At 46.2% G+C, this 15,890-nt stretch overlaps 1 protein-coding gene and 1 long non-coding RNA gene across 4 annotated transcripts in view; one reads left to right on the top strand and one right to left on the bottom strand.

The window, feature by feature from the left end:
- Positions 1–15,890, bottom strand: part of FTO (FTO alpha-ketoglutarate dependent dioxygenase) — a 415,205-nt gene that overhangs the window by 78,648 nt on the left and 320,667 nt on the right. The window lies entirely within an intron of this gene.
- On the top strand, positions 1,737–9,075 carry LOC123855465 (uncharacterized). Its single transcript, XR_006793531.1, has 3 exons — positions 1,737–1,823; positions 1,962–2,082; positions 8,993–9,075. It is a non-coding gene; the product is annotated as an uncharacterized LOC123855465 (long non-coding RNA).

A 15,890-nucleotide genomic window follows, 5' to 3' on the forward strand; every position in this document is an offset into this window, starting at 1 on the left:
ATGCAGAGCAGAATCCTCTGTCCCCATCCCCCATGCAAGCCTGCCAGGACCCCCCACCCCATCTCCACACACTGCTCGCTAAGCGGCTGCGGTATAAATAACTGGAAGGAACGCTTTATGCTTGGCCACCCCTCCAGCAGGAGACAACTGGCTTTCTCAGTGGTGTTCAGCAAGCCCCACCGAGCCACCGCCGACGCCTCATTAGAACGCCAGGCACTCCTGCCAGCCCTGGGCGCTGGATGCTAGCTGCCTGTGGTCTGCATCTATAGTCATGACAGACGGCGGAGACTGTTACCTTCCGCTGAAGACCAAGTACATGATCCACTGCAGTTAATCAATAGGATAATGGAATGAATCAATAGGAAAGATTTTTAGAAGGTCTTAATTAAAGAAACACTTGCAGATACAAATGATGTCTTCAATGTATTGATAGTGCCAAGGTGAAGGGTTAAACACAAACAAAACCATCAACTTTATTTTGCCAGCATGCCTTCCACAAGAGAACAACCTAGCAGCCTCCTGGCCCCAGGGTCGGCCCATTAATCAGTCCCTTGTCAATTCCATGGCCACACTGTATGGGAAAATTAGGCTATGATCAAAAATTTTAATTACTAAACAGCAGCTCGAACAACAATGAAAAATAGACACGCGCCCCCTGTCTGGCTTTCCTTGGCGCCTAAAGTGGGAGCAGCGTTCCCCATAAAAACCAGTTCCTGCAGACAAACTCCCCGCCTGATGCAGCGCACAGAAATTAGAATAATTAAAGAAAGCCTAAATTGATGGATCCCATTTAGGCACGGGAATTCTCCAGTGAGCCTTCTACTCAAACATGTTACATCAATATTTTTGATTCCCTCGATGGTCCTGCGCTAGGTACTGGTTTAAAGAGACATCAATCTGTGATGTCAGCATTTATCTAATGAACCTTCAAAAATCAATGTCCAAGATGGCCCGTTACATGCAGGCACCCAATTTGTCCACTCTCCCAGCCTTACTGGCTAAACCCAGAACCATAACCACAGCGGACGTGGACTCGAGTGGTAGGTGGGACGGTCAGACCAGAAGAGGCTGGAATTACAGAGTCCGTTCCACCCCAGGGGGGCGGGGCGGGGAACTCATGCAATGCGCGAACAGAACAAGGAAGCCAAGATCCCCTTCTGAACTTTCCAGGGCCTCCAGGCTCGGGACATGCCCATCCTAAAACGATCTGCGTCTTCCCATCATCCCCCCTCCCAACGTACCTTTCCCTCCCGTGGTTCCCATTCCCTTTACTGTTGCTTGACAGGATTTTGGTCCCCTTCCTGACAGCTCGGGTAATTTCCTGCTTTTTGGGTTACTCGACCGGGATTCCCATTTCGCTCCACTCAATGGGAGGCCCATGCCTACTTCCCTCCTTGTTCGTGTTTATGCTCAACTCACCCTCACCCTTCTGGTAAGAGGACTCCCTGACACTGATATCTTGACACCCTAACAGGCAGAAGAGAGGGCCCAAGTTTGTTTCACTCCTTTTTGCCTCTTTAAAATAAATTGGCCTGGACTGGCTGCCACGAGGCTGAGTTATTTCAAGTGCATAACTCACGGTGACAGGTATGCCATTCACCATGCCAGGACTGGGTCTGCCTTCTGATCTCGGCTTTTATGCACGGCCGTTCTCCCTCTCTTGACCACGAGAGTCAGTCCTGAGCACAGTGTGGAGCTTGGACAGTTGTAAGATGTGTTGTGTGGGCTGAATTAGTTGTTGTACAATTCCTGTCTATCTCATTGAATACAGCTTTCAGCAGCCCCTCGTGCCAAGTTTGAGTCCAATTAAACTACAATGAAAGGTACCATGATTTCATTTGCTTGGATTGTCACATTTCAGAAGTTCAGTAGCCTGCAAAATGTTCGCTGTCTCTCATTAAGCCAGTTCCAGCAACTGTGTAAAGGCTCTAATTTAGCTGCTTTTTATGCTCTGCTTTTAGTCCTGAAGATGGCTGCCTGCAGGGAAGGATCCGACGCCACCCGAGGTCTCAGGAAGTGTTTCCGACCACACAAATGGAAAATGCTCGAGAAGAGCACAACTGGCCCTGAAACAAAACTAAGGTAATATTCTAAAGGCTCCTGTTACGTTTTCTAGCGTTGCTCTGGAAGAATTCTTGCTGGAGAAAGGCGGGGTGTGTGTGTGTGTGTGTGTGTGTGCATGCGTGCATGCATCTGTGCGTGTGCCTGTGTTTGGGGGTTTCAGAACCCTAATTAAAGACCTGTAACTTCTTTTCCTGATAGAAACATTTATTTCTCTAAAAATCCTCCCAAAAACATTCAGCCAAAATTTTGTTTAGATATGCACTTAAAAACGAATTGCCTCTAATCAAAGAGTGCTATACGCAATCAGGTTTGTCCTGGAAATCTGACATGTATTAGACACTGGATAGATCTTAATTGAGTCCCAGTTGGGCTTATGGAGGAAAAAAAAGAAAAAAATCGCAGACTGCGACTATGCTAATTCCCATTATGGCTCTGGTTTGATGAGGAAATTGCTATACAGATGCCAGCAATGCAAATTACCACTTACTGACTGCTTACTAGACGCCAGGCGGTATGTTATAAGCTTACATATACTGTGGCAGTTAAGTCTCTCAAATAACCCATTTTCCAGATGAGCAGACTGAGGTACAGAGAATGTTAAGTCGCTCGCTCGAAGTCATGGCTGGTCAAAGAAAGGACTAAGAATCAAACCCAGGTCTGTCTGACTCCAAAGCCCTCCTTCCTAACTGGTTTGCGCTTACACTTCAGTGGCAAAGCCTAGCACAATCCCCAGTGGCTTCACCAAATAAGAACTAGCAGGTGCACTGGTATGGGAGCGATGTCTGTCCTGCTTCTCTCAGAGTCAAGATTAGCACGGCACTGAGTCAGTTAATCTCCACCTCGGCTAATGCATTCACTCTGGCGGTCGGGGATCTTCTGGAGAGTTCCAATCCTTCTAGTAACCTCTCCATTTTCAAAAATAACACTTCTGAGTGGAATTTTTTTTTTTCTAACTACAAAAGAAAATTTAGAAAATGTAGAAATGCCCGAAGACAAAATAAATAACCTGCAGTCCCATCACCCAGATATAATCACTCTTGGTGCAGATTCTCTATTGCCTTTTTTTTTTTTTTGCCTATAAAACTTAGGATTCCAGTATTATTTGCTCTGTGCTTGGTGTTTTTCTCAATGAGTATGCAAATCCACCCAGACTACGTGTCATGTCCTTCCTATGGATAAAAGTGATTATAATCACTGGATTAGGCTGGCTGCCCCCTGAACGTTAAACCTCGGGTTCTTTTAAATGTGCTGCCATCTCAACTGACTCCATGGTGGCAAAACATGGAACTTTTTTTTTTTTAGGCCCAGGTGGTGAGAATGACCCCAGCTGGCTGAGAACCGAAGGTCAAAGAGGCCCTGGGTCTGGCTGAGTGTGCCAAACTCTGAATCCCAGAAGCTTAAAATATAATCAGAGTTCCTCCTACCAGCTCAGGGAACCACGGATCTCCTAGTATTCCTTAAGGGAAAAAAAAAAAAAAAAAATTACAGAAAAAGCCCAACATAAAACTAGAAGAGATCAGTTTAATGATATATGCGTAAAAAATAATCAAGATCAAAACACACTTTCATTTTCCTGGGTAATTTTTTTTTTTTGAAACATATATGGTTGATATTCTTGCTTGGAAGGTGGAAATGATACTTCAGCCTGAAGTAGTCAAGGGTTTACAGAACCAGGACTGCTGCTCTTGGCCTGGCCCCGGGAAGGGTGTGATGAACACAATCTGAAATCAATATCAGGGAACAGTTACTGCATCTCAATGTTATTTGCCGAGATGGGCCACTGGAAGAGGAGTGGGGGAAGAGAGATATATGTCAATAGCTTTCACGAAGCACTCCACAGCCATGCACAAAGGGAGGTCAAATAACTATCAGCCGACCAATCCCCATTGTAAGTAGTAAAAATGATAAAATCAATATTATTAAATAAAAAGTTAGCACTGCTATTGAACTCTCTCATGATCTTGGCAGCGCCGGGCTGAAAATGAAGGAGGCTATTTTCCAATCTCTTTAGGGGCAAATGTTTAGGATCATAAACATTTGCAAAATGTAGGGGCAGATAGATATTTCTCACATATAAACGGAGCCATGGGGACATGTGAACAATAGGGTCAGGTAACTGTCACCTCACCAGAAAACAATGATCCTTCCCACCCAGGTGAACAGATATTCTGAGGGCTGCTAAAGGCTACATCATTTAGAGCTGGACTTGGCTCTTCTGTCCTTCAGGGTGACAGGGGTCAGGCTGGCTCGGGGCTTTCCAGGAAAAGAGAAAGGTCCTATTTGCTGTCCTTTCAAATCTTAAGATTTGGAAATGCACCAGGAAAAAAAAAAAAAAATCATGGGAGAGAAAAGAAAGAAAAAGAAAAGGAAAAGGCAAAAAAAAAAAAAAAAAAAAGGGAAGAAAACAAGGGCATTTCAATAGAAGAGAACTGACCTATTCTTGTCAGCCCGGAGGACTGTGGGGAAGCTTCTCCAAGCCAAGAATGTGTTCTTTGCTGCTGGCGTTGGGTGGTTAATTGTGCAAGCCGAAGGTAGCATATAGCAGGTATTGAAAAAGATAAATTTAGACTAAAGATAGCCCAGCCAAAAATTCCTATGAAAGCAGCAAGCTCCAGTTATATCTGGAGCAGGAAGAGTGGGGGAAGAAAGGAAGAAAGAAGGATGTGTAAAGGTGAGTGACAGCCCATGGGCAAGGCCCCCTTTGCTGCTCTGACCTGCATCTAAACACAGAGCTGCTTAGCCTTTTGAACACCTAAAGTTGGCTCCCTTGTTTGCATTTCATAGAAACTACTATAGAAAGTAAACAAGAACCTTTGGTGAATTATTTAGCATACAAATAAACCAGCAAAGAAGGCTAAGTAGGCCTATATGAACTAACTGGATTGAAATATTCATCTGTAAATAACTCTCCAATCTGGTGCTTTCACGTACAAATAATACATGGAACATTAGACACAACTAGCTTCTAGGGATATTTAGGCTCACTAGAGAGCAATTTTTATGTCTACTGGCATCTGTGGGTAGTGATATGGACTGACTGTTAATATAACCAACATAAAATTTATGTGAACACTCACTAAAATCGCAACCCACTGTCAGACAGCTGGTGGCTGATGCGGAGCACATGCGGATTTTATATGCACTGCGTAAACTAACCTTTGCAATAAAGATTTAGCAGGTTTATTAGTTTAGGAAACCGCTATAATTAAGGATAATTCATAATGGCCGTTTATCCACTCTCCAGCAATAGCTAGCTTAATTTAGGCTCCATTTCTTGGAGCCATAAATAAGAGAGCTGCTATCTTCTGCACAGATGTGGCATTCAACCTGTTCATGTTGGCTGGTTTTTGCTTGTGTTTTAATCAAAACCATTAGTAGATAAGACTATAAAAAGGACAGGGTTTGAAATAAATTAGCAAGAAATGCATAGGCAAAGTTGTTTCTTTTTTTTTTTAACTACTCAAAAAAAAAAAAAAATAATAACCTCTCCCTCCAGAGGTAAAACAATTAAAAATAAATAATCCTTTTAAATGTATTAAAGGAACTTTCATTTACAAACCCGAGGAGAGAGAAAGTGACAGAGCAATAACATTAATGAAGGCCAAAGAAATATGAGTGTGACCTCTCTACAGTATCTCCATTTAACTGTGCATGTAATTAAAGCCTGACCTTTGCAAATGCAGCCCAGTCTGATGGGTGGCAGCCTTCCCCTGCCAGCCAAGCACACGCTTCGGGGATGGGAGGTTTCCACGGCGCAGGCTCCTGCCTTCAGCGTCTGCTCTGTCCCCACTGACAGGGACACCTTGCCTGTTGGTCCCTAGCAACGCCTGACACTCTTCTTCCGTACATCTGCTCCATCTCTGGGTTACAGCCTGTGCACTTTGCAAACACTCCGGGCATGAGTCAGCGAAAGGTGAGCAGTGCCCGGATGTGGGTCTAGACCAGCAGCATCTCCGTGTTGCCAACTGGGTGGGTGAGCATGCCCTAGGGGTGGGGCCCTCTGCTACGCCCTCCCTTGCCTGGTCCTGAAGAGCCGGCCAAGGGAGACCTTCCCTTCCGGAGTTTTCCCCCAGGGCACTACAGCTTGGCTGTCATAGGAATTTGGAATCCTATGAAGGGTGAGGCTCTACGGCACCTTCAGAGTAGCTTTGTTCTTGAGATTTTTCTGGACTGTGGAGTTAGTCCTGGTGTAATGGAAGGGGTGTGGGTCTAAGAGGAGGAAGGTCTGGGGTACGTTTCCCAACTGTGTCACTCCTTACCTGCTGTGTCCCCAAGAGGGCCAGTCAGCCTCACTAAGCGTCAGCCTCCCCGCTTACAAAGTGGGACATCATCACCTGTCCCACCTCGTTAGTGCACACGGACTGCTGTAAGGACTCAGGAAAACAATGCCCAGTGTCTCCCAGGACCGCAAAAGTGCTATGGTGAGTGGCAGCTCAGCCACTTGGCAGTGGGGTCTCTCCACCTCCGAGGTGCCCCATGGTAAAACCGTACCACTGCTATGTTCAAGAGAAAGAACGTGTGCAAAAGTGGTTAGTCAGCTCTAAAGAGCACGGCTGGGTAAGTTCTTTGAGCCAGGTCTCCTCCTGATCGTTTCTAAAGGTGCTTGCTGCTGGCCCACGGGCCCCAAACACACCAAAGGTCCTCGTGACCGCTCAGACCAGGGGTGGACGGTGGGGAGGACTTCGAGGAGGCGGAGGTAATACCACATGATGATGGGCCCGATGCGAAATGGGCTGGGCATATCCATCTTTTAAAATTGTATCTTATTACCAAAACAATTTTTCCATTCCTGGGAAAGTATGAAAGGTTGCTCAGTTTTCTCTGAAGAGTTCGACCTGGGGAACAAAGGGAGAGTCAACAACCAGATAAGTTAAACCCTACAGGAGAAATTTCTCTCCCGAAGTGCTCTCCTGGAGATGGTGGGTTTGGAGCTAAAACTGAGGGAGGGTATTAGCATCACGGGACACTTTTGTATTGACAAATGCTAGTACCCAGGGTCCTGACCAGAGCTGGCACACACACTGAGCAGCAGCAAAGGACAACAGAAAGAGTAACTGTGACAAGTGTTCGCACCCAGCTCTCGCTGGCTGGGGCGCCCCCTGCCATGGCCATCCGGTGAGACAGGCGGGCGGGAGGCAGACAACTTCTAAGAGCGTCTGCGCAAATCAAAGTGAGGAGATACGTTGCTGGGGCAAGACCCCTGGCTTGCATTTCATCGCAAAGGCCCTGGGAGGGAGGGTGACCTTAGCTCCCAAGTTACGAAAAACAGCCACAGAGCTCCTGTCAGCCTACTGAGTGCCAGCTATCTGGCATGGTTCTGGGCACTCCCGTGATGGCAGGTGGTTCACTCTCTTTCTTATTCACGTGCAGGCCTACGTAATCAGGCGTGCACTCAGGAGATTTATATCCCATTGCGAAAGTGATCTTGGCAAAATAAAAATCTAATGCCGGGGGTTGTAAAATCGCATCCCCGAATGAGGTAGCAAGTGGGGCCAGGCAATGGGTTGGCCCTTCCCCATTCCAGCACTCAGACTGAAAGTATTAGTCCAAAATGAGGAACATATTTATCAGGAAAATCTTTTATTCTTTCGAAATAGAGTTTCCTTTAGGAGTCAAAGTTCACAGGAACATTTACCATTCTGGTGCACAAATTGACATATTTAATAAGGCTCCTGGAAATTCAGAATTTAAATCATGGTTAGAATGATAGGGTCAAAACATGTCACACTGAGAACCTAGGGTCAAAACAAAAAATGTTTTCATTATAGCTGAGTTGCCCCAGAACAGTCTTAGCCTCCAAAAATTATAAGCTAAAACAAAGTATCTTAAAACCAACAAGCAGGGCCCAGGATTTTCTAAAGAAATACAAAGTGGCGAGGGCCCGCCTCGACAGGAGAGTAAATGCTCAAGTACATAGCCCTCAAACAGAAGTAGTAATAGTAACAGTAGTTGTAATAGTTGGAGCTACACAAAACCATTCTGGAGGAAACAGAGTTTCAGATACAAGAGTACCCCATGTTAAGTTCCCAGAAGTAAAAAGTAAGTACAATTGAGCTAGATCAAGTACATTTCCACCTATGACAAAGGCAGGTGGCCAAAGATGACAGCACAGGAATATGGCAAGAGGACTCATTCGAAGGGAGGGGGAGAAGAAGCTGGATACTGTAAGTCCTTTTTTTTTTTTTTTTAATTATTACATTAAAAACAGTCAGAACAAGGACTTGATAGACGATCCTCTGTACCCCGCATGCAGCCAGCTTATTAATGCTAACAATCCTGGTCACTGTTACAGAAAACAGATGCTTGGATATTGGTTTGCTTCCATTCCCACCTCCTGCTAAAATGCATGTAAGACACAGGACCCATCCTGTCTGAAACCTTTGGGTCCTCAATATATTTATGCTCATCCCCGGGGGCCAAAATATTCTCGGCAGGTTAAAGAAAGAAAAGAGTTTCTAAATGGCTGTGCTACATCTCGAGGCTTCTGTCCCAACCCCTGACAGTGACCCGAGGAGCTTTTACTCTCACCATTTATGCTTATTTTCACCTCAAATCTATTCCATAACTTCCCAGGAATCTCATAGGGCACAGCCAGGCATTCACGACCTAGAGAATAATGAAAACAAAGCGTATTCTGCATCTATCAACAGTGAGATTCACGACTGCGGGACGCAGTGCTGTTTGGATCTCAAACCCAAGTGGGAGACAGCAGATCCAGCCCACGGCTTGTTTTTTCCAGCGATGTCCCTCAGAATTTCTACCATTGAAGAAAAGCAGATTCCCAACCAGAAATAACAAACCTTTCCAACATAAAAGATAAATACGCGGCCCCCTGCTTCCGCCTGCCCTTTGCCTGGTGTCTCTGACACCAGAAGCTTAGCAGTAATATTTTGCTAACTATCAAAACTTGGACTCATTTCATTTGCAGATGGGGACCCCTATTGGTATGAAAAAAATCCCAGGGAAAACGGAAACGAAGCACAGTCTTCTTAACCAAATATGCCTGAACCTACCAATAAAGAGACCCAAGACCCACAATTCCAGTTCACCAAGGAAAACAGAGTTGAAATCCTTTGCTCTCACCTGCACCAGCATCCCACCCCCCTCCCAGGAAAGCCTGGCCACCCGCCCCCACCCCCAAACCAAGCTCTGCAGTTCACCCCTTCGCACCCCCTGCAGGAGCGCGCATGTGCGCGCGCACGCTTTCCTCCAGCTGCCTCTGTCACCGGGACTGCACTCCATCTCTCTGCTGACAGATCTCCGTGTTGGGCAGGATTTCCAATCCTTCATGACTATCTATTTGTCACTGCAGGTGAGTGGTGGCACTCAGCCTGATCCCCAGCCACTTTTGCAGTTACTTATCTGTCTTTATGGATTCATCCTGTGTGTCAAGCCGCCGCATAACAGCATTACTGTCAGGGTGACAAAACTGTCCCCAGAGTGCCACAAATGATTCTCTCTCCTTCTGGCTGCTAGCAGGGGAAACAGAACAGCGACACGGCCTCGCCTTCCCCATCCTTCTCGGGCCCCAGCCTGGTTCAGCACCTCCTCCCGCACGGAGGCCCGGCTCATGGGGGGCTCAGGGCAGGGCAGCCTGCAGGGGCTCCAGAAATGATAAAGAAAAAAGGGGGGCAAGGCCAGCGTGAACCGCAGCGTCTCCGGCAAGGCGCCCAAGCTCTCGCCGCCTCCTGCTCCCAGGTGAGGCGCCCAAGTGTTTAACACCTGTCACCGAGGAAGCCAGAGAGGAGGTCCCCCCTCCTCCTCGACTCCCGAGCACACATCCGGTACTCAGTGAAGGGACCCCAAGGCTGCTAAGTGCCGGCCCTGGAAATCCCAACAGCAATGGCAGAGCTTTTAACACTGTCATTTTTTTTAGAGCAGAAATACTAGCTGGAACTGACCGTCAATAATGACGGCGAGGGTACAGTGGGTGTGCCAAATGATTTTTAATCATTTTCACGAACTGACGGCTTCAAAAACACAGCAGCTCGTTTATTTCTCTTCTATTTTTAAAGGGAGCCCCCAGTTCCCTTTCCCTCCACAGGCCTCCTTCCGAATGTAATTCCAACAGCAACGTGGTGCCCGTGGCCATGTTGCTGGGGAGGAAGGTTTCTGCGTTTCCTTGATTGGCATCCCACAACAGCAGGCCCAAACTAACCCACCAAAACAAACACTGCGTTTTTATGGCCACCTGAAACTCGCTCGAGGACCCTGCAAGAAGACATGCTAGTCCTCAACCAGGGCCACCTTCTAATGCCACTCCACGGGTTCACAGATCCCTCCAAAGTCAAGGTCAGTGGCGCATAGCTCTGTTCACCAGGGCAGCCACGCCGTCTTTGGGGGCTTCAGTAAGTGTTAGAAAAACAGATCGTCAACAAGACACTCTACTCACCGGGTGGGGTCGGGGATGAAGTCTGGTTGGAAGGCTTTGCTTTCCCTTTGAAAGGTCAACCGAAATACAAGTGCACGTTTGCGGGCGCGCGCGCGCACACACACACGCACACGCACACGCACACTCTCCAGTTCAGGCGTGCCTCAAACTCCGCTTTGTTCTTACCCTGATGAGCGCTCACCGTCTGAGTTTTTTTAAATAGGTTCAATCTGATTTCTGACACTGGAAAAACAAACCTAAAAGCAATTTAGAAAACACCTGCCCGTGAAGTCAGATGGCAAAATATCTAAAGCTTCTCTCGAAATCTGTGACCTCAGAGGCTGACATGGTTTGATGGGAAATTTAATGTAATAGGCTGCGAAAGCCAAGAGGCCTGTTGTCAGCAATGAAGTCTGAAAGTTAGCAGAATTAATAACACTGTACAATGGAAGAGCCCTCAAGGGACAAGGCTGCAGAACCAGGGCAGTGGGGAAAAATGACTTTTGAAGTCATTTCACTATGACATTCTGTCATCACTGCTAAACGGAAATAAAAAATCATCCGAATCACCACATGTTTCTTTGTGTGTCCTTCCCTTATCTAATATAAAGTAATAACACCCCGCCCAGGCTGGGAATGGACCCTCGAGGGATTCCGAGAGCTCCATTTTGAATCGCTAAACGCAATAAGAATAAATGCAAGTGGGAGTCTGTTTAGCAGAGAGTGATGCCTGGTCTGTTGCCCATCGAAAGCCAATAAATCTCAATGCTTCAACAAGAGATGAAAATGGTTATCTCATCATTGCAGTGCCAGGGCGAAATTTTCTCTGAGCCGGAGTATTTTTATGGATGATTTATGTCCGGGAAGGACAGTTATTTAGCAAAATGGCAGATAATGATGAATAGAAAGTAAATATGAATAGCAGCAAGGGAGTGGCGCTTTGCTGCCACAACAGACCAAACAAAATCCCTCCATAAAGTACATGCCACAGATAATTGCCATTACACTGAAGCTAGCATCCCTCTATGACTGGAAGTGAAATACAAATGAGCCCATCTGATTTAGTAAGTGATTGCTCTTTGTTGTTCTAGAATACATGCCCCAGGGGTCTGCTAATTTTTCCTGAAAGCATATTCGGTGTCTACAGAGTAGGAGTCACGAGCCCAGGCTTTGAGCTGCCTTGGTGGGTTCAAATCCCAGCACAACTGCCCAGTTGTTAGGCCCTGGGTAGGTTCCTTCCCTATCCCAAGCCTCAGTTTCCCCACCTGTACCAGGAAGATGGCGGTAAATGACCTCTTAGGCTGGTGGTAAGGATTGAGCAAGGGACCCTGGCATAAATAGCTTAGCACGACTCTTGGCACAGAATGAACACTACGTAAGTACTCGCTATTACTATTAGCCGGCGACCAGCCACCCAGGGAACTATTGATTACTCTTTTAATTTTCTCCACGCTTCTTCATTCACAGAATCTTTCGGGTGAGCCCAGAGTTAAGGTTCAAAAGAGAGGAAGAGGCCTAAGTGGAGATTTTGCAGCCCGGTTGGGTGGAGGTCAGCATTCACCCCGCACATTTTTTCATCATTCCACCATCACTATCCTTAATTCTCAAGGCACACGGAACGGTCACATTATCAAGCTGGAAGAGATATAAGGAACAAAAGAAATTATTCATGGAGTTACAATGCAAAGAAGTCTATTTTAAAAATAAACAGAACTGAATTTTTGGAGTCTCTGAATAAAAGATAAGTTGACTGCACACAGAATGTCAAAATGGAGTGGAAGGAAGGTATTTTCCACCCCCACCCCCCGAACACTTTTTTCTGTACTGAAGCGCTACACAAAGAAAAAAAAAACTAATTATAGTTTTAAATGTCCAAAACGCCATGTCCACCAAAAGCCCGATGCTCATTAGTACTAGTAATTAACTTTACAACTGTCAACACAAACAGCACACAGGCTGACAGAGAGAGAGTAGCTCTGAGGGTGCTAATAAATCCGGAAATAACAACTTGACACACAGATGCACAAAAGGATGCAGGTGATAAAGAAATGTTGACATCAAATCTAATTATCTTCGAAACCGCCAACTACAGCGTGAGCCACACTCATGCACGGCTGTTGCCGGTGATGAGCCCCACCGGAACGGCGCTTAACCACCGCCTACAACCCCGCGTTTACAGCCCTTGTCAGGGCTGCCGAGGACAATAACAAACAGGAAATTATAAGTGCCATGACCCCTCCAAGTCAAAAATCCAGTGATGAATATGGGCTCAGCAAGGCATGGCAGATTACCCCCTCACGAGTCCTAAAGCTGGGATGATATATGACATTTTTATCAGGCACTTTCTCAGGAATGTCACCAAGAGGGAAAATAAAGGCCCTGCGTAGAGGCGCCTAGGTGAATTATGCAACTGTAATTGCCGATCATAACCTGATATGAGTTGAAATTGCTCTGTTTTCATATTGAGATAGCATAAAATTGTCGGGAAATGCAATGGCTCCTTAATGTGGGCTAGATGAGTCTAATATTCTGATCATTTTTCACTCGGCTGCAAGGTAAATCGAGCTTCCTTAACACAGCCACTGTGGCCCAGGGCAATCGAGGGGCCCAATTTTACACTTGAATTGAGCAAATATGTGTAAACTACGATTTTTCATATTTTCTGCATGCATAAGAAGATGAAACATCTTTATCATCTGTATTGTCTGGCTGAGCTTATACAAAATATTAGTTTATCTGTCCTACTTTGGTTCATTCCATAAGCGAGACACATAGATCTGAAGGACAGGCAATATCCCCCATATATAAAACAAGTCCATCTTTTATGCAGTCTCATTTCACAAGTTCTCCTATTTAAAACCACCACCACCACCACAAAAATCGACACAGTGGCAGCATACAAAGGAAGAATTTTTTTTTTTTCCAAGGGGAGGATGAGGCGAATGAAGGCGCTAAACACGACCGACTGTTCCGTCATTCTCCTGTTGGTACACAGAAGCTGGAGAAAAGCCAAATAATCTCTGGTGTCTCTGCTAGATTGTCTCCCTTTTCCCACTTAAATCAGTTACACCGGCAAGGGGACTGTATCAGCATTTTATTGCTTTCCTGCTGCGGCCTGCGGCAAATGGAAAAAGAACATGTTGGCTTTCTTCCTCCTTGGAGTCCGCCCTAAACCTGGGAGCATCCTGACAGTGTGACTGGGGCTCTCTATTGCCGGCTCCTGTGCCTTCTTGTTCCTGAGCCCCGTTCCCCCAAAGGGCAGAGGACCCAGGCCCAGCAGAGCTGCTTCTTTGTTACAAAGTGAATTTGCCCCCTCCATGACTTCTGCTTCTCCTCCGCTGGGCTTAGGCGGGCCACACAAGGCCATCCGTGTACATGGCAAGCTGTGTGTATGCTCGAGGATGAGGTCCTGGAAATGGGTCTCTTTAGTGAATCAGCCATTGTAAGGGCCGTTACAGCAGGATGCCTCTGAAGATGTGTTCCTTCCACTGTGATTTGTGACCATCGGTGTATTAGTGCTTTATTGCCTGGTGTCTTTATCCTCTCGGCATTCCTAGAAGTATTCCATTGCTAGGCCTAGGACATGACTCATCCTCTTGCCATGTTCAGCCTCAAGCCACAGTGAAATGTGCATTCATATAGCCGGCAAATGTACAAAGCATTAACATAATCTCGTGGGGTTTTTCTTCTTTTAGAGACAATCAAACAATTTGTTTTTAATCAAAAGACCCCTAATTAACAGGGTTGTGAGTGACAGAGAGGCCAGGGAGAAATAAAGCACAGTGACAGACTGGGAAGAGCCACCCCAACAGAGTCAAATTCAGCATGGGATGCCCAGAGCCCCGGGCCAAGAATTGAGGATGATCTTCCTTCTTCTCTAATGGGAGAAGTGGATGAAGTGATGCTTGTGGTAATCAGCTACTGTATTTGTTATTTATTGCTGTGTAATAAATTACCCCTCCCTCCCGAATTAAGGACTTACAACAAGCGGCATTATTATCTAGTAGTTTCTGGGGGTCAGGGGTTTGGGAGTTGGGTGGCTCTGGTTCCGGGTCTCTCACAAGGAGGCAATGAACTGCTCAGCTGGTGCTGCGGTCATCTGAGGCTTGATTAGGGCTGGAAGATACACTTCCAAGGTCACTGGCGTGGCTGTTGGCTGGAGGCCTCGGTGGCTCACAGCATGGCAGTTGGCTTCCCCCAGAGGAAGTGGTCCGGACAGAAAGGGATTGCAAGTAGCCACATTGCCTTTTATGAACTAACCGTCCCCCTTATTCTCTCCGTCAGAAGCAAGTCACCAAGTCCAGCCCATATTGAAAGGGTGGGGATTACGTAAGGCTGTGACTATCAGGATGGGGGGCTGGTGACCACTGCTAGATTCTAAGGTAACAAATTCAGCCAACACTGACTGAGTTCCCTCCATGTAGCTGAACCCACAGTGGGGGCCAGGGATACAAAGGGTCGGTGGAAAGCAAGGTACAAGCCCTCCCCCGCCACCCCCACTCCGTATTCCCAGACTTTACAATCCAGCAGGGAAGCCGGGTGCTCAACAACCAGAGCATGAGAGCTGGAGGTGGGAACACAGAAGCACAAAGCACTCGGAGCTTAAGATACTTAAATGAGAGCCACAGGCCCTTAGACAGAATGTTATTATCTACTATCATGCGCTAGCCATCATTTTTGGCTTTTCCCCAAATAATTATACATTGTCCTGAAAATACAGTGCTCTATTGTGACAGGGAGCCCTTTATAGGTACTAGGCACGAATCAGAGTTGGTTATCAGCTTCCTTTCTCCAATGAGGAACTTTGGGCCAGGAGGGCAAAGACTTTCTTGATTGCCACCACCCTTCCTCAGAGAGAAAAGAAGTCATAGGTGAAGACAGAAAATCTGCTTTCTGAGCCCTGGACAAACCCTTCCAATCGCTAGATAATGGGAGACTGAATTATGCCCACAGGTGACCTGAACCAAACTAAACCAAAACAAAACTTTCCTAGGTAGTTTACTGGCTATTCTGTATTCTCCGAATTTTTTGTTTTTAAAGTAATAGAAGATAGGAGTATAAGTTTTTTCTGTTTCTGTTTTTCTCGTTTTGTTCTGTTTTTTAATCCCGAGAATCGACCCCTTTCTTCCTAGGGGATCTTTATTGAATTGCAACACACTCGATATTATTAAGAATTCTGATCAGAGGTAAACATGCAAAACACTCAGTCAAGGGGATTAGGACTCTTTGTTAGTGTTTACGTTATCTGTTTTTAATTCCTATATATCCTTTCTTTATCTCAGTGTTTCAACACTAATTGCAAAACAGCCCTCACTAACAGTAATGAGTCCCTGGACCTTTGCAGACCTCCAGACAGAGCTCAGTATGTAGATAAGGCCTCCCCTTAACAAGGCTCAGTATCTGGATCAAGGTCTTTTACTGCTTTTCCACTTTCTTTTGCTCATCTGGCCTTCCA

The sequence above is a fragment of the Mirounga angustirostris genome, unplaced genomic scaffold (genome assembly GCF_029215605.1).
Source record: "Mirounga angustirostris isolate CCGP_5_RB_7025 unplaced genomic scaffold, mMirAng1.0.hap1 SCAF_16, whole genome shotgun sequence".
Classification (NCBI taxonomy): domain Eukaryota; kingdom Metazoa; phylum Chordata; class Mammalia; order Carnivora; family Phocidae; genus Mirounga; species Mirounga angustirostris.